Source organism: Coregonus clupeaformis, chromosome 4 (assembly GCF_020615455.1).
Source record: "Coregonus clupeaformis isolate EN_2021a chromosome 4, ASM2061545v1, whole genome shotgun sequence".
NCBI lineage: Eukaryota > Metazoa > Chordata > Actinopteri > Salmoniformes > Salmonidae > Coregonus > Coregonus clupeaformis.
In genome coordinates this window covers 10131575-10154466 of record NC_059195.1, presented here as the reverse complement: position 1 = coordinate 10154466, position 22892 = coordinate 10131575, and the positions used below count along the sequence as shown (strand labels likewise).

General features: G+C 42.7%; 1 protein-coding gene across 3 annotated transcripts in view; it reads left to right on the top strand.

Annotated features, from left to right (window-relative positions):
- LOC121551671 (kalirin-like) overlaps nt 1-22892 on the top strand; it is a 359366-nt gene that overhangs the window by 267404 nt on the left and 69070 nt on the right. The gene's annotated exons all lie outside the window — the stretch shown is intronic.

Below are 22892 nucleotides of genomic sequence, written 5' to 3'. Positions count from 1 at the left end.
GACATCAGGAACATCTCTTCTATTCCCAATAGGCCTACACAAGATATTGCAGTCACACATATTTCACAATTGTGGGATGTACAGTGAGGGAAAAAAGTATTTGATCCCCTGCTGATTTTGTATGTTTGCCCACTGACAAATAAATTATCAGTCTATAATTGTAATGGTAGGTTTATTTGAACAGTGAGAGACAGAATAACAACAAAAAAATCCAGAAAAACGCATGTCAAAAATGTTATAAATTTATTTGCATTTTAATGAGGGAAATAAGTATTTGACCCCCTCTCAATCAGAAAGATTTCTGGCTCCCAGGTGTCTTTTATACAGGTAACGAGCTGAGATTAGGAGCACACTCTTAAAGGGACTGCTCCTAATCTCAGTTTGTTACCTGTATAAAAGACACCTGTCCACAGAAGCAATCAATCAATCAGATTCCAAACTCTCCACCATGGCCAAGACCAAAGAGCTCTCCAAGGATGTCAGGGACAAGATTGTAGACCTACACAAGGCTGGAATGGGCTACAAGACCATCGCCAAGCAGCTTGTTGAGAAGGTGACAACAGTGGAAGAAACACAAAATAACTGTCAATCTCCCTCGGCCTGGGGCTCCATGCAAGATCTCACCTCGTGGAGTTGCAATGATCATGAGAACGGTGAGGAATCAGCCCAGAACTACACGGGAGGATCTTGTCAATGATCTCAAAGCAGCTGGGACCATAGTCACCAAGAAAACAATTGGTAACACACTACGCCGTGAAGGACTGAAATCCTGCAGCGCCCGCAAGTTCCCCCTGCTCAAGAAAGCACATATACATGCCCGTCTGAAGTATGCCAATGAACATCTGAATGATTCAGAGGAGAACTGGGTGAAAGTGTTGTGGTCAGATGAGACCAAAATGGAGCTCTTTGGCATCAACTCAACTCGCCGTGTTTGGAGGAGGAGGAATGCTGCCTATGACCCCAAGAACACCATCCCCACCGTCAAACATGGAGGTGGAAACATTATGCTCTTTGGGGGGTGTTTTTCTACTAAGGGACAGGACAACTTCACCGCATCAAAGGGATGATGGACGGGGCCATGTACCGTCAAATCTTGGGTGAGAACCTCCTTCCCTCAGCCAGGGCATTGAAAATGGGTCGTGGATGGGTATTCCAGCATGACAATGACCCAAAACACATGGCCAAGGCAACAAAGGAGTGGCTCAAGAAGAAGCACATTAAGGTCCCGGAGTGGCCTAGCCAGTCTCCAGACCTTAATCCCATAGAACATCTGTGGAGGGAGCTGAAGGTTCGAGTTGCCAAACGTCAGCCTTGAAACCTTAATGACTTGGAGAAGATCTGCAAAGAGGAGTGGGACAAAATCCCTCCTGAGATGTGTGCAAACCTGGTGGCCAACTACAAGAAACGTCTGACCTCTGTGATTGCCAACAAGGGTTTTGCCACCAAGTACTAAGTCATGTTTTGCAGAGGGGTCAAATACTTATTTCCCTCATTAAAATGCAAATCAATTTATAACATTTTTGACATGCGTTTTTTTCTGGATTTTGTTGTTGTTATTCTGTCTCTCACTGTTCAAATAAACCTACCATTAAAATTATAGACTGATCATTTCTTTGTCAGTGGGCAAACGTACAAAATCAGCAGGGGATCAAATACTTTTTTCCCTCACTGTATATTGTGTATTGCAACAAAAACAAAAGTTACAATGATATCGGTCACCTACAGTGCCTTCAGAAAGTATTCACACCCCTTGACTTTTTCCACATTTTGTTGTGTTACAGCTTGAATTTAAAATGGATTCAATTGAGCTTTTTTTGTCACTGGACTACACACAATACCCCATAATGTCAAAGTTGAATTATGTTTTTAGAAATTTGTACCAATTAATTCAAAATGAAAAGCTGAAATGTATTGAGTCCATAAGTATTCAACCCCTTTGTTATGGCAAGCCTAAATAAGTTCAGGAGTAAAAATGTGCTTAACAAGTCACATAATAAGTTGCAATAATAGTGTTTAATAATATGATTTTTGAATAACTACCTCATCTCTGTACCTCACACATACAATTATCTTTAAGGTCCTTCAATCGAGCAGTGACTTTCAAACACAGATTCAAACAAAAATACCAGGGAGGTTTTCCAATGTCTCACAAAGAAGGGCAGCTATTGGTAGATGGGTAAAAAAAAAGAAGAAGCAGATATTGAATATCCCTTTGAGCATGGTGAAGTTATTAATTACACTTCGGATGGTGTATCAATACACCCAGTACAACAAAGATACAGGCGTCCTTCCTAACTCAGTTGCCGGAGAGGCCAATGGTGACTTTAAAACAGTTACAGAGTTTAATGGCTGTGATAGGAGAAAACTGAGGATGGATCAACAACATTGTAGTCACTCCACAATACTAACCTAATTGACAGAATGAAAAGAAGGAAGCCTGTACAGAATACAAATATTACAATACATCCATCCAGTTTGCAATAAGGCACTAAAGCAATACTGCAAAAAATTAACTTTTTGTCCTGAATACAAAGTGTTATGTTTGGGGCATATCCAATACAACACATTACTGAGTACCACTCTCCATATGTTAAAGCATAGTGGTGGCTGCATCATGTTATGGGTATGCTTGTAATCGTTAAGAACTGGGGAGCTTTTCAGGATAAACAATAAACGGAATGGAGCTAAGCACAGGCAAAATCCTAGAGGAAAACCTGCTTCAGTCTGCTTTCCACCAGACACTTGGAGATTAATTCACCTTTCAGCAAGACAACAACCTTAAACACAAGGCCAAATCTACACTGAAGTTGCTTACCAAGAAGACAGTGAATTTTCCTGAGTGGCGAGTTACAGTTTTGACTTAAATCTGCTTAAAAATCTATTTCAAGACTTGAAAATGGATGTCTAGCAATGATCAACAATCAATTTGACAGATTGAAATATTTTGAAAAGAATAATGGGCAAATGTTGCTTTTAGAGACTTACACAGAAAGACTCACAGCTGTAATCGCTGCCAAAGGTGCTTCTACAAAGTATTGACTCAGGGGTGTGAATACTTATGTAAATGAGATATTTCTGTATTTCATTTTCAATACATTTGCAAAAATGTATAAAAACATGTTTTCACTTTGTCATTATGGGGTATTGTTTGAATACATTTTGAATTCAGGCTGTAACACAACAAAATGTGGAATAAGTCAAGGGGTATGAGTACTTTCTGAAGACACTGTACAATGCAGACATTGCATTACATCAACCAATGGTGGCGTGCCACATCTTCGACTGCACAGTCGGGAATACAATTGCTAAATCATATGATGCGGTTAGCTGATATGTTAAACACTTATCGTAGCATTATGACATCTGGCAGGCATTTGCAATGTGGTCAGTCTGGAACTTCGCCAATTGACTCCTCCCTAGCTCTGCCCCCTGTAGGTCACATGATGGACAGTTGATTGACAAACTGGGTTTCCCTGGCCTCTCTTATGTTCCCAGCAGGGTCTGTGACCTGGCATTAGAAATTAGGCTGCCCATGTATATGCTAGTAGGTTAGACAACAATCATGTGAAACTATGAAAAGTGTGTTAAGGTTTTGTGCGGGCATGTGCCCTCACTCAACATACACTACCAGTCAAAGGTTTGGACACACCTATTCATTCAAGTTTTTTTATTTTATTTTTAAATGTTTTACATTGTAGAATAATAGTGAAGACATCAAAACTATGAAATAACACATATGGAATCATGTTGTAACCAAAGAAGTGTTAAACGAATAAAAATATATTTCATATTTGAGATTCTTCAAATAGCCACCCTTTGCCTTGATGACAGCTTTGCACAGTCTTTGGTAGAAGACAAAAAGGCTTTTTGACTAGCAGCTGCCACTAGTATAGGCTGTGTTGATCAAAGCCTTGAGTAATGAACCTATTTTTGACACAATTGACTGGAAAACCTCAATGCCTCAGGAAGCTTATTTTCCCCATCACTACCAACTGTTACACAGAGAAGATTGAACGACTACTTTTTAAGTAAACTGCCGTTTTCACAATCATGCTAGCTAGCAGTATCCACAGCAGCCATTTTATAATGGTCGCATTGAACAACAAATGAGCTGATTGGCTGACACTGCCATTCCAAAAAATGGCTGCTGTGGCTTCTGCTACCTAGGGCAGTTTTCCGGAAAAAAGATCAGTCGTTCAATCTTCTCAGTGTAACAGTTGGGATAATAGGACAATTCGGAGTACAACGTATTTCTCATCCCTGGATTGAGGTACGTTTTCCGAGCCATATCGCGCGCCAGCTCCGCAGTGTCTTAATTTAAGCAAACGGTCTGTCCAACCCTGTAGTGCAGCTGAAAGCAAGCATAAGGTGTCGGATCTGCTGGCTAGTGTGGGAGTTAAGCTGGGCCACGTTCAGTAGTCAAATGTTCCAGATAGAAATTCAATAAATAGAGCTGACATGATTCCTTATTTTACATATCAAAAAGGCATGGTTGTTCTACATCATATATTTCTATCTGAACGTTCCACAACGTTGTACTCTGTTGAACATGCCCCTGATGGACGTTCTGTTATGAAGCTGTCTCTGGTTGTGCCTGTTTGTTGTCTTTTATATTGAAGATCTTCCTTTGACCCTCCACATGGTCCCTGGTCAAAGGAATCACACTAAATAGGGAATATGTTGCCATTTGGGATTCAGACAGAGAGAGAGGCCTGACCAGGCTTGTGGGACACCCTGTGGCCTTTTCACACAGTCCGCCCATGCTTTGCAACAGTGCTAAATGTCACTCTGCCACACACAACAGACAGGGCTCTAGAAATGGAGTGACATGGCCTAGTTGGGCTGGTGATGAATGGGCGTGATGTGAGGAAAGTTTATGGAACAGCCTTGTGTGCGTGTTTGTTAGTTTGTGTGTGTCTTGTCTGGGCTTCTTCTCCTCTGTCTGGGCTTCTTCTCCTCGTGTGTTTTTCCATGAACTCTTGCCTTGTTTTTATCTCTGGAACAACACAGTTTCTACTCTCCTCTGTTGTTTGCAGCTCTCCCTGACAGTTAGGACTGCTTTCTCTCTCTTGGAGGATGTCTCAACTAAAGACCAATATTATTTCATTCAGTCTTGAGGTGGGAGTGTTGTCTTTTGCTCTTGTTGGTAGGCTTTCTTCTTGGAAGGCTCAGTGCTGGAGCTCCCTTATAGTTTATTGCAAGTTCGATAAGCTATATTTCGATGTTGCGTATGCTGTTATGAATAGGCAGGGGAAGGCTGGATAGAGTTTACTAACTTTTCAAAAAAGTACAAATCACAGTTCATAACACCAAACCTGAACTAATTTGAGCTGCTAAGTATCACTGACTGACTGTCATGAGTTTTTTTCTCTCCAGCCGAGCCATGTCAAGTATTCCACAGACTGGTTTTGAGGTGCCTTCATCTAATCCAAGCTGAAAGTTTGCCACTCTGCACAGACGCATGCAGACTCCCGTCTCGCACCCACTGCTATGGCTCAGTGGCTGTGGCTGCTACTGAGGGAGGATTTGTTTTCTCCCTGCATGGAACTGGAAGAGCTAGGTTGCGATCCAAATGGCACCCTATTCCCTATAGTGCACTACTTTTAGACAGAGCCCTATGGGATTCCCTATGGGCCCTGGTCAAAAGTAGTGCAGTATCTAGAAATAGGCTGACATTTGGGACGCACCCCTAGGCTGCTTTCTGGGCTTGTCTTGCTGCCGTCTGTCTCCAACTTGTATTTTTCAGCGGTGTCTCTACTTTCCCCTGTAGACCCACCCAACCCATGGCTCCATGAAGTATTATAGAAACAAGTCCAACAACAACACTTTTTTTATATATATTTTGGTCTTGTAGATTGATACATGATGAAAACAGTTTTCTAAAATAAAACTGTTTTGGGTGTGCAACATGGGCGTGCGTATTCACGAGAAACAAAATGGAATCAAACGGGCCGAAACTGGGAGGGATTACCTGAACTTGTCCAACAGGAAAGGCTTGTTTTTGTTTTCCGTTGCAAAACATTTTACTACGGTATACACTAATGAATACGACCCATAATTCATAAGGGTGTTTGTCCTCTGTCCCTCATGCTGCACATCTCATGGATGTGTTGCTGTGCTCTGCTCATTGACTAAGGCAAGGCTGTGTGCCTCTCTCCATTAATAAAAGTTGACTCATCCACCCCTGTCTCACAATATAATGAAGCTATTCTCCCATCGCCACCGCTGTATCCATAAGTCATAAGACGCCTTGTGCTCCTCGGCTGGGAGAGGAGGGTTCTCTCTCTATTCTATCTCTCTCTTTCCCTCACTCACTCTCTCTCCATCTTTCCCTCTCTCGCTCTCTTTCTCTTTTTCTTTCTCTCTCCTTTTCTGTCTCTCTCTCTCTCTCTCTATCTGAAGGCAAGAGTCAGCTTTGGGCCAAGTTGGGCTTAGTGGTGCAACACCCTCCCTCAAGCAAGCAAGCAAACGCACACACACACTCCCTAATACACATACTGTCAGAGTGTAGATCATCACAGTAGCTTGGGGTATCCAGTGTTTCACAGGCTTACTATGAGTAGTAGAGACGGGTCATAACACACACTACTGTACAGCCTGCGTGCTTGCCTGTCTGGCATAACCAATCAGAAGGCAGAGCTACTTGAACTGAGCTTAACTCACAGCAGCGCAGACAGAGTGAGAGCAGAGAAAGAGACACCATGCCAAAGTGGATGAGCTTTAAACTTTTCAAGGAGAGCAGTCGCGTAAGTAATAGACCCTAGCTTCTCTACCGAAGTACCTTGGATCTTTTAAAGACCTTTGACATTTAGAGAGAGTTTTGTGTAGGCTACGGATAATTTGTCATTTTAAAAGGAATCCTGCCAGATGTTGTCAGGCACTTGTCTGCTGTGCAGTTTTAAATCATACCAAATTAATTAGTTGAATCTATTGATTTAATGTTTTGCTTGATCTTGATCTTTAAGATTGTAATTCTACTGTCGGAATCACACAAGAGTCCAAACTGTACATTACAGGATGTATAGCTTCTCCACATATTCACCATAGTAGAGAAAATGTATATCTCGCCACATAGGCATATCATTCATGGGAATCATATTGGAGTCACATGAAATGTGTTAATGTGGCTAACATCAGATGGCTCTAATGTTATGCCGGAGCACTGAGAAGAAGCACAATGCTGTGTTGAAAGGGAGTTCCCTCCCTCATGTCCCAGTAGTAGAGCAGATTAATGGTTAAACTGTGAGGGCTGGCTGGGACAGTCAACAAAGGAAGCAGGCTATTAAAACTGCCTCAATGAGATAGTACTTACTGACTCATTGTGGAGTTCTGAACATAGAATTATGGATATTGGCAGCCTAGTAACATTTTTTTAAAAGAATCTTGGTCAGGAAAAGTTTCCTTCTAGAAACTGATCAAAATGTTGAATTATAGGATATTTTTGGCTGTGGCTAAAGACATTGTTGCAAAATATTACCCCTATAGTGGCTTGTCTTGTCTACACTCTACACACCCAGTTTTACTGAGTGTATTTATTTTATTTTTTATTTAACCTTTATTTAACCAGTTAAGCCAGTTGAGAACAAGTTCTCATTTACAACTGCGACCTGGCCAAGATAAAGCAAAGCAGTGCAATAAAAACAACAACAACACAGAGTTACATATGGGATAAACAAAAACGTACAGTCAATAACACAATAGAAAAATAGAAAATCTATATACAGTGTGTGCAAATGTAGTAAGTTATGAAGGTAAGGCAATAAATAGGCCATAGTGCAAAATAATTACAATTTAGTATTAACACTGGAGTGATAGATGTGCAGAAGATTATGTGCAAATAGAGATACTGGGGTGCAAATGAGCAAAATAAATAACAATATGGGGATGAGGTAGTTGGGTGGGCTAATTACAGATGGGCTGTGTACAGGTGCAGTGATCGGTAAGTTGCTCTGACAACTGATGCTTAAAGTTAGTGAGAGATTTTTGCAGTTCGTTCCAGTCATTGGCAGCAGAGAACTGGAAGGAATGGCAGCCAAAGGAGGTGTTGGCTTTGGGGATGACCAGTGAAATATACAGTTGAAGTCGGAAGTTTATATACACTTAGGTTGGAGTCATTAAAACTCATTTTTCAACCACTCCACAAATTTCTTGTTAACAAACTATAGTTTTGGCAAGTCGGTTAGGACATCTACTTTGTGCATGACACAAGTAATTTTTCCAACAATTGTTTACAGACAGATTATTTCACTTATAATTCACTGTATCACAATTCCAGTGGGTCAGAAGTTTACATACACTAAGTTGACTGTGCATTTAAACAGCTTGGAAAATTCCAGAAAATGATGTCATGGCTTTAGAAGCTTCTGATGGGCTAATTGACATCATTTGAGTCAATTCGAGGTGTACCTGTGGATGTATTGTACTCCTGAGTGGCGCAGTGGTCTAAGGCACTGCTTTGCAGTGCTAACTGTGCCACTAGAGATCCTGGTTCGAATCCAGGCTCTGTCGCAGCCGGCCGCGACCGGGAGACTCATGGGTGGCGCACAATTGGCCCAGCGTCGTCCAGGGTAGGGGAGGGAATGGCCGGCAGGGATGTAGCTCAGTTGATAGAGCATGGCGTTTGCAACGCCAGGGTTGTGGGTTTGATTCCCACGGGGGGCCAGTATAAAAAAATATGTATTCACTAACTGTAAGTCGCTCTGGATAAGAGCGTCTGCTAAATGACTAAAATGTAAATTTATTTCAAGGTCTACCTTCACACTCAGTGCCTCTTTGCTGAAAATCAAATGAAATCAGTCAAGACCTCAGAAAACAAATTGTAGACCACCACAAGTCTGGTTCATCTTTGGGAGCAATTTCCAAATGCCTGAAGGTACCACGTTCATCTTTACAAACAATAGTATGCAAGTATAAACACCATGGGACCACACAGCCGTCATACTGCTCAGGAAGGAGACGCGTTCTGTCTCCTAGAGATGAACGTACTTTGGTGCGAAAAGTGCAAATAAATCCCAGAACAAAAGCAAAGGACCTTGTTAAGATGCTGGAGGAAACAGGTACAAAAGTATCTATATCCACAGTAAAACGAGTCCTATATCGACATAACCTGAAAGGCCGCTCAGCAAGGAAGAAGCCACTGCTCCAAAACCGCCATAAAAAAGCCAGACTACGGTTTGCAACTGCACATTGGGACAAAGATCGTACTTTTTGGAGAAATGTCCTCTGGTCTGATGAAACCAAAATATCTTCCAAATGGACAATGACCCCAAGCATACTTCCAAAGTTGTGGCAAAATGGCTTAAGGACAACAAAGTCAAGGTATTGGAGTGGCCATCACAAAGCCCTGACCTCAATACTAATTTGTGGCAGAACTGAAAAGGCTTGTGCGAGAAAGGAGGCCTACAAACCTGACTCAGTTACACCAGCTCTGTCAGGAGGAATGGGCCAAAATTCACCCAACTTATTGTGGGAAGCTTGTGGAAGGCTTCCCGAAACGTTTGACCCAAGTTAAACAATTTAAAGGCAATGCTACTGTGGTGAATGATGGACGGAGTCAAGTGCAGGAGTAAAATAACTGGATGCAGATTTATTCCTTCCAGACATACAATGCGCCTACAACGGCAATCGGAACAGGTACAGGGGAAACAATCCTCCCTGACCAAACACAGGCTCAGAAAATACAATAAATGTAATGACACAGGGGAAAATCAACCCTGGAAAAATAAATGAGAGAGTATCTCAACCGAGCTACTCTCCTCCCACATAGAACAATCACTCACAAAGACAAGGGGCAGAGGGAACACATATACACAGACTAATTAGGGGATGAGCACCAGGTGTGTGTGATTGACAAGACAAGACAAGTGGAGTGATGAGAATGGGAGCGGCAGTAGCTAGTAAGCCGGTGACGACGAACGCCGAGACCTGCCCGAACAAGGAGGGGAGGCAGCCTCGGCAGAAGTCACCAAATACTAATTGAGTGTATGTAAACTTCTGACCTACTGGAAATGTGATGAAATAAATAAAAGATTCTCTACAATTATTCTGACATTTCACATTCTTAAAATAAAGTAGTGATCCTAACTGACCTAAGACAGGGAATCTTTACTAGGATTAAATGTCAGGAATTGTGACAAACTGAGTTGAAATGTGTTTGGCTAAGTAGAGTGTTGGAGGCTATTTTGTAAATGACATCGCCGAAGTCTAGGATCGGTAGGATAGTCCGTTTTACGAGAGCATGTTTGGCAGCATGAGTGAAGGAGGCTTTGTTGCGAAATAAGAAGCAGATTCTAGATTTAAATTTGGATTGGAGATGCTTTAAGTGAGTCTGGAAGGAGAGTTTATGGTCTAACCAGACACCTACAGTGGGGAGAACAAGTATTTGATACACTGCCGATTTTGCAGGTTTTCCTACTTACAAAGCATGTAGAGGTCTGTAATTTTTATCATAGGTTCACTTCAACTGCGAGAGACGGAATCTAAAACAAAAATCCAGAAAATCACATTGTATGATTTTTAAGTAATTAATTTGCATTTTATTGCATGACATAAGTATTTGATACATCAGAAAAGCAGAACTTAATATTTGGTACAGAAACCTTTGTTTGCAATTACCGAGATCATACGTTTCCTGTAGGTCTTGACCAGGTTTGCACACACTGCAGCAGGGACTTTGGCCCACTCCTCCATACAGACCTTCTCCAGATCCTTCAGGTTTCGGGGGCTGTCGCTGGGCAATCACGGACTTTCAGCTCCCTCCAAAGATTTTCTATTGGGTTCAGGTCTGGAGACTGGCTAGGCCACTCCAGGACCTTGAGATGCTTCTTACAGAGCCACTCCTTAGTTGCCAAGGCTGTGTGTTTTGGGTCGTTGTCATGCTGGAAGACCCAGCCACGACCAATCTTCAATGCGCTTACTGAGGGAAGGAGGTTGTTGGCCAAGATCTCACGATACATGGCCCTTTCCATCCTCCCCTCAATACGGTGCAGTCGTCCTGTCCCGTTTGCAGAAAAGCATCCCCAAAGAATGATTTTTCCACCTCCATGCTTCACGGTTGGGATGGTTTTCTTGGGGTTGTACTCATCCTTCTTCTTCCTCCAAACACGGCGAGTGGAGTTTAGACCAAAAAGCTCTATTTTTGTCTCATCAGACCACATGACCTTCTCCTATTCCTCCTCTGGATCATCCAGATGGTCCTTGGCAAACTTCAGACGGGCCTGGACATGCGCTGGCTTGAGCAGGGGGACCTTGCGTGTGCTGCAGGATTTTAATCCATGACGGCGTAGTGTGTTACTAATGGTTTTCTTTGAGACTGTGGTCCCAGCTCTCTTCAGGTCATTGACCAGGTCCTGCCGTGTAGTTCTGGGCTGATCCCTCACTTTCCTCATGATTATTGATGCCCCACGAGGTGAGATCTTGCATGGAGCCCCAGACCGAGGGTGATTGACCGTCATCTTGAACTTCTTCCATTTTCTAATAATTGCGCCAACAGTTGTTGCCTTCTCACCAAGCTGCTTGCCTATTGTCCTGTAGCCCATCCCAGCCTTGTGCAGGTCTACAATTTTAACCCTGATGTCCTTACACAGCGCTCTGGTCTTGGCCATTGTGGAGAGGTTGGAGTCTGTTTGATTGAGTGTGTGGACAGGTGTCTTTTATACAGGTAACGAGTTCAAACAGGTGCAGTTAATACAGGTAATGAGTGGATAACAGGAGGGCTTCTTAAAGAAAAACTAACAGGTCTGTGAGAGCCGGAATTCTTACTGGTTGGTAGGTGATCAAATACTTATGTCATGCAATAAAATGCAAATTAATTACTTAAAAATCATACAATGTGATTTTCTGGATTTTTGTTTTAGATTCCGTCTCTCGCAGTTGAAGTGAACCTATGATAAAAATTACAGACCTCTACATGCTTTGTAAGTAGGAAAACCTGCAAAATCGGCAGTGTATCAAATACTTGTTCTCCCCACTGTAGGTATTTGTAGTTGTCCACATATTCTAAGTCAGACCCGCCGAGAGTAGTGATTCTAGTCGGGCGGGCGGGTGCAAGCAGTGTTCGATTGAAGAGCATGCATTTAGTTTTACTAGCGTTTAAGAACAATTGGAGGCTACGGAAGGAGTGTTGTATGGCATTGAAGCTCGTTTGGAGGTTTGTTAACACAGTGTCCAATGAAGGGCCAGATGTATACAAAATGGTGTCGTCTGCGTAGAGGTGGATCTGACAGTCACCAGCAGCAAGAGCGACATCATTGCTATATACAGAGAATAGAGTCGGCCCGAGAATTGAACCCTGTGGCACCCCCATAGAGACTGCCAGAGGTCCAGAAAACAGGCCCTCCGATTTGACACATTGAACTCTATCTGAGAAGTAGTTGGTGAACCAGGCGAGGCAGTCATTTGAGAAACCAAGGCTATTTAGTCTGCCAATAAGATCTCGCAATACATGGCCCTTTCCATCCTCCCCTCAGGCCCTCCGATTTGACACATTGAACTCTATCTGAGAAGTAGTTGGTGAACCAGGCGAGGCAGTCATTTGAGAAACCAAGGCTATTTAATCTGCCAATAAGATCTCGCAATACATGGCCCTTTCCATCCTCCCCTCAATACGGTGCAGTCGTCCTGTCCCCTTTGCAGAAAAGCATCCCCAAAGAATGACTTGGCCATGTATTGCGAGATCTTATATAAGAATGCGGTGATTGACAGAGTCGAAAGCCTTGGCCAGGTCGATAAAGACGGCTGCACAGTACTGTCTTTTATCGATCACGGTTATTATATCGTTTAGGACCTTGAGCATGGCTGAGGTGCTTGCATGGCCAGCTCGGAAACCAGATTGCATAGCGGAGAAGGTACGGTGGGATTCGAAATGGTCGGTGATCTGTTTGTTAACTTGGCTTTCGAATACTTTCGAAGGGCAGGATGGATATAGGTCTGTAACAGTTTGGATCTAGAGTGTCACCCCCTTTGAAGAGGGGGATGACCACGGCAGCTTTTCAATCTCTGGGGATCTCAGACGATACGAAAGAGAGGTTGAACAGACTAGTAATAGGGTTTGCGACAATTTCGGCAGCTAATTTTAGAAAGAAAGGGTCCAGATTGTCTAGCCCAGCTGATTTGTAGGGGTCCAGATTTTGCAGCTCTTTCAGAACATCAGCTATCTGAATTTGGGTGAAGGAGAAGCAGGGGGGGCATGGGCAAGTTGCAGCGGAGGGTGCAGAGCTGGTGGCCGGGGTAGGGGTAGCCAGGTGGAAAGCATGGCCAGCCGTAGCAAAATGCTTGTTGAAATTCACGATTATCGTAGATTTATCGGTGGTGACAGTGTTTCCTAGCCTCAGTGCAGTGGGCAGCTGGGAGGAGGTGCTCTTATTCTCCATGGACTTTACAGTGTCCCAAAACCTTTTGGAGTTAGTGCTACAGGATGCAAATTTCTGTTTGAAAAAGCTAGCCTTTGCTTTCCTAACTGATTTTGTATATTGGTTCCTGACTTCCCTGAAAAGTTGCATATCGCGGGGGCTGTTCGATGCTAATGCAGTACGCCACAGTATGTTTTTGTGCTGGTCAAGGGCAGTCAAGTCTGGGGTGAACCAGGGGCTATATCTGTTCTTAGTTCTGCATTTTTTGAATGGGGCATGCTTATTTAAGATGGAGAGGAAAGCACTTTTAAAGAACAACCAGGCATCCTCTACTGACGGAATGAGGTGAATATCTATCCAGGATACCCGGGCCAGGTCAATTAGAAACGCCTGCTCGCTGAAGTGTATGTGCAGACCTGGGTTCAAATACTATTTGAAATAATTTCAAATACTGTATCTGTGCTTGATTAAGCTTGCATGTTGCAATGGAACCGATTATATTGTCTGACTAAGAGAATGAGGGTTGAGGCTGTGTTGAGATGAGTATGACGCAGACGTGTATGTCTTTATGACTGAAACACAAGGAAAGGCTGTTTGTTTAGGCAGGGCTCGGCTGGCATTCAAAATTAGGTCATACTATGGAGCAGGGTTGCCCTATTGGCGGCCCTTGAGCCAAATTTGGCCCACAGGTGATTTTATTTGGCTCCCCAAGTTTACTGAGCAAAAATAAAAAGATAAAAAAATATATACAGTGGGGAAAAAAAGTATTTAGTCAGCCACCAATTGTGCAAGTTCTCCCACTTAAAAAGATGAGAGAGGCCTGTAATTTTCATCATAGGTACACGTCAACTATGACAGACAAATTGAGAAAATAAATCCAGAAAATCACATTTTAGGATTTTTTATGAATTTATTTGCAAATTATGGTGGAAAATAAGTATTTGGTCACCTACAAACAAGCAAGATTTCTGGCTCTCACAGACCTGTAACTTCTTCTTTAAGAGGCTCCTCTGTCCTCCACTCGTTACCTGTATTAATGGCACCTGTTTGAACTTGTTATCAGTATAAAAGACACCTGTCCACAACCTCAAACAGTCACACTCCAAACTCCACTATGGCCAAGACCAAAGAGCTGTCAAAGGACACCAGAAACAAAATTGTAGACCTGCACCAAGCTGGGAAGACTGAATCTGCATTAGGTAAGCAGCTTGGTTTGAATAAATCAACTGTGGGAGCAATTATTAGGAAATGGAAGACATACAAGACCACTGATAATCTCCCTCGATCTGGGGCTCCACGTAAGATCTCACCCCGTGGGGTCAAAATGATCACAAGAACGGTGAGCAAAAATCCCAGAACCACACGGGGGGACCTAGTGAATGACCTGCAGAGAGCTGGGACCAAAGTAACAAAGCCTACCATCAGTAACACACTACGCCGCCAGGGACTCAAATCCTGCAGTGGCAGACGTGTCCCCCTGCTTAAGCCAGTACATGTCCAGGCCCGTCTGAAGTTTGCTAGAGTGCATTTGGATGATCCAGAAGAGGATTGGGAGAATGTCATATGGTCAGATGAAACCAAAATAGAACTTTTTGGTAAAAACTCAACTCGTCGTGTTTGGAGGACAAAGAATGCTGAGTTGCATCCAAAGAACACCATACCTACTGTGAAGCATGGGGGTGGAAACATCATGCTTTGGGGCTGTTTTTCTGCAAAGGGACCAGGACGACCGATCCGTGTAAAGGAAAAAATGAATGGGGCCATGTATCGTGAGATTTTGAGTGAAAACCTCCTTCCATCAGCAAGGGCATTGAAGATGAAACGTGGCTGGGTCTTTCAGCATGACAATGATCCCAAACACACCCTCTGGGCAATGAAGGAGTGGCTTCGTAAGAAGCATTTCAAGGTCCTGGAGTGGCCTAGCTAGTCTCCAGATCTCAACCCCATAGAAAATCTTTGGAGTGAGTTGAAAGTCCGTGTTGCCCAGCGACAGCCCCAAAACATCACTGCTCTAGAGGAGATCTGCATGGAGGAATGGGCCAAAATACCAGCAACAGTGTGTGAAAACCTTGTGAAGACTTACAGAAAACGTTTGACCTGTGTCATTGCCAACAAAGGGTATATAACAAAGTATTGAGAAACTTTTGTTATTGACCAAATACTTATTTTTCACCATAATTTGCAAATAAATTCATTAAAAATCCTACAATGTGATTTTCTGGAAAAAAAATTCTCATTTTGTCTGTCATAGTTGACGTGTACCTATGATGAAAATTACAGGCTTCTCTCATATTTTTAAGTGGGAGAACTTGCACAATTGGTGGCTGACTAAATACTTTTTTCTCCCCACTGTATATATTCATTGTTGGACATAAGACTGTACAACAGGGATAGGCATCTAGATTCAGCCGCGGGTTGATTTTTGTCGGAGCGGATGGTCGGGGGATCAGAACAACTAAGCCCAAAAATACATTGTATTTCCATATAAAAATAATTTCATACCTTGATTACATTGAGACATAATCACAAATGTCAATTTTTTGTGGGAATACTTGGGAACAGTAAACCATTTTTTTTGCTGAGTTCTGGGTGACAGTCTTTTTTTTTACAAAAATGTCCCAGAATCGCCCAGAATGCACCATGCGGCCCATTGATTACGCATGGGCAACATACACAATTGGCGTTAATACGATTCGAATGGAGTTTCCCATCTCCTCAAAAGTATCTCTTGTTGAATCAACAAATCACAGCACATATTTTAGCACATATTTTACTTCCTGCTTTTCTCCTATGGGTGTACTCGCAATGGCCACCAGTCCACCCATTATGCCATCATTGACTTAAATGGGGACGCCCGTTCTATTCTATTTGTACAGCAGCACAGCAGCACATGCAGTAAGGAGATTATTATTATCTTTTGCTATTCTAACAGTTATTATGGAGACCGCGTCATTTGGCTCGCCAATTACCGTCATCCAAAATTCCATGACCGTCACAGCCCTACTCAACACTACTGAAAAAGCATGAGCACTCCAGGAGTGCTGAATATCGCATTTACCTTTTCCCCCCCCAATGTATATTCTTTCTACTCTAATTGTCTTATAGGCCTAGTTCCAATTCAGTTAAGTTTGAATATATTTAGTCTGTCAATTGTACATAATTTGTAGGCTTATGTGTTACGTTTGTTCTTCATGGACTCCCAGCCTTGCTTCTGAATCATAATAAAAATGACCCAAAACACCAACGAGGAAAAGCAGTCTCCATCACAAAAACTCTGTGGCCGGTGGCAACAAATGGTAGAAAGTTGAATAGGGAAGGACTACCTGAACTTGTCCAATACGAAACCCTTCCGTTGCAAAACGTTTTGTGGTGGTGTGTACTAATGAATACGACCCTGAGTGAGCATTGTTTGACGTGTGTACCTTGTGAGACGCTCGACCGCATCTCTGGCTGGCCTGGAGATCTCTTAGCAACAGGCCCTGTCTCCCCCCTGGTGGAGGTGACCTGAGACCTGATACCGTGCAGATGGTGTCGAGGGGAGATGAGGTTGCGTCCCAAATGGCATCCTATTCCCTACATAGTGCACTACTTTTGACTAGGCTCTGGTCAAATGTAGTGCACTATATTAGGAATAGGGTGTCATTTGGGACAATGGCGAGATGAGACAACGCCGGCCACATCTGCTGCTTGCTGCAGCTTAGACCCAACAGCTGCTGACATTTCATGAACAAAACTGTGCTGGGGGACAGAGGGCTCATGTCATGTCAGCTCCATTGTACCGTACAGCCTCTACATCGATGTCCCAAATGACACCCTATTCCCTATTTAGTGCACTACTTTAGGAAATAGGGTGCTATTTGGGATTGAGCCATTGCATTCAGAGGACCTTGATTTACTTAACTTTTAGTACTTTTAGTACTCATTGTCAAAACGTTGAACATGGAGATGTTCAGTATTTCTTTTATGATTATTAATTGTGAATGTTTACACTGAATCTTATCATACTATAGAGAAGTTGCTTGGCTTGCAATGACCTCCCTTTGAACAATATTGCAGAATACTCACTGGCACAGTAGTTGATTATCACATCTTGACTTGCAGAGTGTTTATCATTCATTCAGCTAATTAACAACTGAAAAATGGACGTCACTTGCATTGCTGTGATAATTTGGTGGGTTATAATTATTTGCCTCTGTTTCTCCTCTGTCTTCACCCAAACCCCTATGACTAAGTGACATAATTAGAAAAACTGCAGCTCCTTTTAATATAAAGGCCCTATGATGATGAAACGTTCATCTTGAATGGGTTCCACCACAGCCCTGGAAACTCAAAACTCTGACACTTTACAATTTCCTGTTCCCCTTAGTCGGCACGGCTCTGACAACCACGCTGGAAACTAACTGCTATTTAAACCCAGACTGGGTTCTCTCTCTCTCTCTGTCTCACACACACACTGTCTCTGTCTTTCTCTCTCTGCATTACAACACACTGAGCCAAATGTTGTCCTCAGTGGGTTATTTAAGCAGGAAGCACCTACGGTTGTGACTTGAGATGGAGCGAACATTTGAAGAGTCCTGTATTTATGCTTTTGATTTGGGTCTCGATGTTTTGGGCTTTTCCAAATGGGGTAATGTCTCAAACAAAAGTTGGTTTTATTTGCCATAAAATGAAGTGGAGTTTGAATATAATGCTTTAACCCCTACTCCTTGGGGCCCATCCCAAATGGCACCCTAATTCCCTATGTAGTGCACTACTTTTGACCAGAGCTGTATGGGCCTTGGTCAAAAGTACTGCACTAAATAGGGAATATGGTGCCATATGGGACTCAGCCCTTGTTTTTATAGAGTGTGACTCTTGAAAACAGAGGGCACACCCTTATTGTTCTGGAAGATTCATCACTGACACCCACACGATTCTACCACACTGTGCTATTCCTGGCTCATAACACATCTCTATTTTTCCAGGTGGCCTTGCTGGAGAGGTTAAAATAGGAACTTTATTTAGACCCAATTAAGGGATCCTATTGTTGCATATCATCATTAAAATATATGTTTGTTTTTATTTAGTCTCTTTTACAATGGCCTGAAACCGTCTCCCTCAATCTATTTCACATAAATCTGTCCTTGTGTTCTTCTATTTATGCATACTGTGAACCCCCTTTACTGTCCAGCTCCAATCAAATGTCATTATAGTCACAACGATAATTAGGCTGAGTTACTGGCAGTTGTTATTCTACTAATTGGATAGAATGAATCATGTGGAGGTCTGTTGTGCTGCTCGCCAGTATAAAACCAACTGATGATACAAAGCTGTTTCCAGGAGCCCACCACAAAACAATGATGGGACGTAGTAACAAACTATTATTTATCACTATAGTAACAAGGGATTCTTCTGCGGGCTGTTTGTTTTTGTAAAATTAACTCCTTTGAGTACAGTTTCACTGTAAGACACAACACTTAGTGAAAGCTCAGTTCACTGATGTTACGTTGCCTTTGGAACACAGGGAGGTTGTTGTTTGATTTAGGAGGGAAGGTGAAACACAGATCCTGCAGCTAGCTGTCTCTATAATACCTGAGGGGAGAATCTTATAGGCACTATTCACATGTTGTGAAACACTGTTTGTATTTCCCCCGCTAATGGTTAAGGTTGGGATTGGGGGAGAGGAAGCTGATCCTAGATCTGTACCCAGGGGAAACTTCAGCCTGGAGCCTGTAAGGACAGACACTGAGGTGGTGTAGGTCGTGCTGTAGTATACATGGCCTGCCCTGCCTGTTGAGAGTAAACATACATGACATCATGCTGGAGTATTAAGTGAAAGCAGGTGGACAGGAAGAGGAGAGGCCCAGGCTGTCTGAGCCCCACGTGCACTGATGGATTTTACAGCTGGGCCCAGATGGCCAACCATGCACCTCGCTGAGTTACCTCTGACCAGATGGCCAACCAGGAGTTACCTCAGAGTTACTGTACCTCTGACCAGATGGCCAACCATGTACTTTGCAGCGTTACCTCTGACCAGATGGTCAACCATGTACTTTGCAGAGTTACCTCTGACCAGATGGCCAATCATGCACCTCACAGAGTTACCTCTGCTCTAAGGGCAAATGGGCCACCAGGCAGTCAGTAAGGGGCAGGGGTGAAAGTAAGCCGGTCCGGTATGGCGTACCGGTAAAACGTGAGCCTATCACAATAATGAAAACGAAAGTGCAAAGAAAACTATAGGCAATTGCACCATTATTTAACATTAGCCTACTGCATGTCAGCTGCATGAAAATGAGCAAATTTACTTGAAAATGGGCAGTATACGCTCCAAATTGCATTGTGGTTCAACGAGAGAGAAAAACATTTTGCCAAGTCGGATATAAGTGGCAGAGAACGAGATGCGCGTGTACCACGGTGGACGCATCAATTCAGGCTACAAGTGTAGTGGGCCTAATGACAGTTGGCGAATGTCTTTGCACGTTTAGGTTTTTTATAACAGATGTCTCTTTCCATTCATCAAATTGCGGGTGCACAGTGCACTGTTAGAATGCTGGAATTATTTTGTGAGTGGACAAACATCTGCGGGTAGCCAACAGGAGCGCTTTTTTAAGTGATTGTTTGACAATCAGATGAAAACATCATGACTGGTTGTGTTTATGCCACGTTAAAAGGTAATACATGATTAAAGTTATATGACAAATCTTTACTGGGCTGACAGAGATCATACTAAATTAATAGGGAGTCTATATCTAATTCTATGATGAGACCCATAAAAAATGTAGTAGGTCCTGTACCAGTAAGAAATCAAATCTACTTTCTCCCCTGGGGAGTAGGGTGAAGTTGCCCCTAGACAGTGGTGTGAAGTACTTAAGTAGTTTTTTGAGGTATCTGTACTTTACTATTTATATTTTTGACAACTTTTACTTTTACTTCTCTACATTCCTAAAGAAAATATTGTGCTTTTTACTCCATAGATTTTCCCTGACAACCCAAAGTACTCGTTCCATTTTGAATGCTTAGCAGCACAGGAATATTGTGAAATCCACGCACTTATCAAGAGAACACGTGGTCATCCCTACTATTTTTTAATTGGGTACTTTTTCCACCACTGCCCCTAGATGGTTTCTAGGGTCAGTTTTGCATTTCCCCACTAATGGTTAAGGTTAGGATTGGGGGAATGGAAACTGATCCTAGATCTCTACCTAAAGGTAAACTTTACCCCAGAGATTTCTGTTGACTCTGTGAACTCTGTCCTATTATGCACTGGGTGTGAACTGCCATGATAACAGGGAACACGAAATAAGCACACTTTCGGTGGTAGCATTTGGACATGAGTCATGCCTCTTATCAGTGCTGTGGGCATATTAGTCAGCTTATTGTGAGAAGCTGAGAGGTGTGTATTAGATTCTGCAGTCAGGCAGATTTATAATTGAACTCTGTGGGCCGGTTTCCCGGTATCACGCCCTGACTCTGGGTGTGACTCTTATTTGTTGAGCCAGGGTGTGATTTTCTATGTTTGTGATCTAGGTTTTCTAGATCTATGTTGGCCGGTGTGGTTCCCAATCAGAGGCAGCTGTCGCTCGTTGTCTCTGATTGGGGACCATACTTAGGCAGCCTATTGGCACTAGTGGGTTGTGGGATCTTGTTCCGTGAAAGGTATGTTGTTTGTGTCTACCTTGGACTTCACGTTTTGTCGTTGTGTTTATTAAGTTTAAATAAACATGTATGCATATCACGCTGCGCCTTGGTCTGACCCGTCGATGAACGAACGTGACACCCGGACACAAATTAAGCCTATTCTTGGACTAAAACCCTATTTCAATAAATAATTTCCATTGAGCATGCTTTAAAAATATATACAGTGCATTCGGAAAGTATTCAGACCCCTTGACTTTTTCCACATTTTGTTTCTTTACAGCCAAATTCCAAAATGTATTACATTATGTTTTCCCCTCATCAATCTACACACAATACCCCATAATGTCAAAACAAAAACAGGTTTTTAGAAATGTTTGCAAATGTATTAAAAATGAAAACTGAGATATTACATTTACATAAGTATTCAGACCCTTTACTCAGTACTTTGTTGAAGCACCTTTGGCAGCGATTACAGCCTCAAGCCTTCTTGGGTATGACGCTACAAGCTACCTGTCTTTGGGGAGTTTCTGCCATTCTTCTCTGCAGATCCTCTCAAGCTCTGTCAGGTTGGATGGGGAGCGTCGCAGCACAGCAATTTTCAGGTCACTCCAGAAATGTTTGATCTGGTTCAAATCCGGGCTCTGGCTGGGCCACTCAAGGAAAATCAGAGACTTGTCCCGAAGCCACTCCTGTGTTGTCTTGGCTGTGTGCTTAGGGTCTTTGTCCTGTTGGAAGGTGAACCTTCGCCCAAGTCTGAGGTCCTGAGCGCTCTGGAGCAGGTTTTCATCAAGTGATCTCTCTGCACTTTGCTCCATTCATCTTTCCCTTGATCCTGACTAGTCTCCTAGTCCCTGTCGCTGAAAAACATCCCCACAGCATGATTCTGCCACCACCATGCTTCACTGTAGGGATGGTGCCAGGTTTCCTCCAGACGTGACGCTTGGCATTCAGGCCAAAGAGTTCAATCTTGGTTGCATCAGACAAGATAATCTTGTTTCTCATGGTCTGAGAGTCCTTTAGGTGCCTTTTGGCAAACTCCAAGCGGGCTGTCATGTGCCTTTTACTGAGTAGTGGCTTCCGTCTGGGAAGATAGGAATAGTCTTGGTGGTTCCAAACTTTTTCTATTTAAGAATGATGGAAGCCACTGTGTTCTTGGGGACCTTCAATGCTGCAGACATTTTTTGGTACCCTTCCCCAGATCTGTACCTTAACACAATCCTATCTCGGAGCTCTACGGACAATTCCTTAGACCTCATGGCTTGGTTTCTGCTCTGACATGCACTGTCAACTGTGGGACCTGTGGGACCTTATATAGACAGGTGTGGGTCTTTCCAAATCATGTCCAATCAATTTAATTTACAACAGGTGGACTCCAATGAAGTTGTAGAAACATCTCAAGGATGATCAATGGAAACAGGATGCACCTGAGCTCAATTTCGAGTCTCATAGGAAAGGGTCTGAATTATTATGTAAATAAGGTATTTCTTATTTTTTATTCATTCTAAAAACCTGTTTTCGCTTTGTCATTATGGGGTATTGTATGTAGGTTGATGAGGATAATTGTTTATTTAATCAATTTTAGAATAAGGTTGTAAAGTAACAAAATGTGGAAAAAGTCAAGGGGTCTGAATACTTTCCGAATGCACTGTATATCAGTTTCTGGGAAACTGGCACTGTGTTTTTTTGTTATAGACAATTGTGTACAAGACTAAGCATTTTTCCCTTGAAAACATTCTGTGTATGCCTTGTCCATGTAACTTAACTGGGGCTTACAGTGAGAATTCTAATAATAGTGAGCTCTTTAATGAAGCACATGTTTCGGCTCAGTGGGCCTCAGTGGTCAGAAATGGGAATATGGGAATAGAGCTGGAAACAATGTAGGCCTGATGATGCTTCCAGAAAGCTGTTGAAATACAGTGAGATCCA